Here is a 2530-nt window from a genome sequence, read left to right on the forward strand (position 1 = left end):
TAGAATATAGCCAATTTTTCACCTTGGAAAAGAGAATTATTCAAAGATAAGCTTTAGAAAAGAAATGGGTAATATCACGCATATTATCTAACTTGTTTAATCCTCAAGCCCCTCACCAGTAAAGAAAGAATACTAAAAACATGTTCAGTGCAATTATAAATACACTTGTTTAACACACACTAAGTTCTCAATCAATGAAGTCAGTTGTTATTAGCTTAAATGGGGAACAATTTTAATCAAGTAAGAGGTATATATTTCTAAATGCATTCACTTTGCTATTTATGAACCACATAATAGAACTGTTAAATCTTATGCAAGATTTAATCATACATCCATATATGTACATTTCTAGCTTTAAACATTTTAACATGCACAATAGAGTAACCCACTTGGTTCCAATATAATGGCTGGAGATATTATTATTAGATTGACAAGATGATTTATCTGCAGAATAAATTAGGAAATTGATGTTTGGGTTAAAAAATGTATTCTAGACTTCAAATCAAACTAACTATTGAGTATCTGTGATGTCTGAAGCTCTGTGTAAGGCGCTGGCACAGCAAAAATAACCGAATATATATCAATAAATAAATATAATTAATAATAATAATAATTTGTTATTGTTGTAGGTGATGAACTTGAAGTTCTCTTTGGGTACTTTAGGAGCAGAAGAAAACGTATTTCCTAGCTTTATCTGGAACTGAAGGCTTATGAATAGAGGTTTTCTGAGGAGGTGAATCCCATCTATCTAACTTTCTGTTTCCCTTCCTTCGTTCCTTCCTTCCTTCATTCCTTCGTTCCTTCCTTCCATCTTTTCTTTCTTTCTTTCTTCCTTTCCTTAACTTTGCATCCAAATACAGAGATATCCATATCCTAATTATAGCTGAGAAGTGAGAGAAAGAAAAAAAAAACAAACACTGGGGTGGGGGAAAAGGAGATATGCTAATTTCTATAGAATTGCTTTTTTTAGAAAATGAAAAAAAAAAAAAAAAAAGAAGTACTTCCAAAGTAGAGTCTCTAGGAATACACAGTTCAGGGTACCCTATGAGAGCCTGTATAGGGTCTAGTATCAATGCAGTTTTTAAAGGGTATCACATGAGAGGAATTTCTTGGTTCCTCATAGATGTGGTAATATTTACAGGAATTTAAGATATCTTTCTGAGGGACTTATGTGAGGAAAAAATGGTGGAAAGAAAATGTATCTTGTGAAATGTATTTAATTTTATAGGAGCATGCAATACATGAGTTCTGGATATTGAAGATAATAGCCAACATTCTGAGGGACAAATTATGTTAGAGTCTAAGCTTTTAGAAAATTAAATAATAAATCCTAAAAAGCTGATTTAGATGTGCATATTCTTTTCCAGAACATTAAAACAAATATAGATATCGTTTCTACCATATTTAGTGAATATATAGCAATTGGCAAGGAACACTTTACAGAGTAGTCAGAGAAGCTCGTATCATTTTTGTCTTTATGAAGCTCAGATTCTAGGGTGCTGGTGGTGGTGGTGGTGGTAAGGATCCTACAAGTATATATTAAAAGTAGCCTTATATGTCAGCATCTAATTAGTTCAATAAGTGTATTTTGAATGTGTGAGAGTGCATAAAATCAAAAGATTTTATTTAATGGACTCTAGTTTTTATTCTTTCATAATCTTGAACTGTAGGATTATAAGCAAGCTATTTCTGTGTGCTTCAGCTTTCATATAGATAAAATGAGGGAAATACACAACTTTCAGATAACCCTTAGTTCATTTTGCCTTTTATATTTCTAATTGTCTGTGTATAAAAAAATACACATGGTATTATGACTACATGTAAAAACTTTAATAATTATGTGAAAATAATGAAGTTGCTAGGATTTTTTTCACACATACCATGTGCTAGACTCTGTGATATTTTATTTATTCATTCCAACAATCTGCTGAATTAAGTACTATTAGGTACTAATAAAGAAAAAAAGATATATAAGTTAAGTAATAAGTAAATGCCTCTCTCTTGGGTCAGAGACTAGACTGGGGTGAAAGATAAACATTCTGCCTATAGTAAAACTAACATTCTAGTTTGGATGCCTTTACGAGTATCTATATATCTATATTTCTCATGTATAGGATGGTTAGATTGGAAATACATATGACGCTTGCCTTCAAGGCGTCCACTATGCTAAGGAAGAAGGGAGGGAGGGATTGAGATTTGATATATGATTTGTTAATATACATCTTCATTCAATCTCCATAACACTATCTGACTAAGTGTGGGAGAGCCAGTGTCAACAGAGGAGTTGAATTTTGAGCTGGTTTGTACAATAATTAGAAGTTTATTTAAAGCAAACAAAACAAGCTAAGAGAAAACATTATAAATAAAGAGGACAGCTTATAAAAAGACAAGGACTGCATGAGTGAGCAGGGCACGTTTGGAGAAGAGCAAGTAGTTCAGTATGTCTACATAACCAAAGGATCCATATGGGAGAATTGTAGGAGATGTGGATATAAGTCAGCAGACATGATATTAAAAAGCATGTCCTTCA

This window comes from Mirounga leonina, unplaced genomic scaffold (assembly GCF_011800145.1).
Source record: "Mirounga leonina isolate KUSES-001 unplaced genomic scaffold, KU_Mleo_1.0 Mir_418, whole genome shotgun sequence".
Lineage (NCBI taxonomy): Eukaryota > Metazoa > Chordata > Mammalia > Carnivora > Phocidae > Mirounga > Mirounga leonina.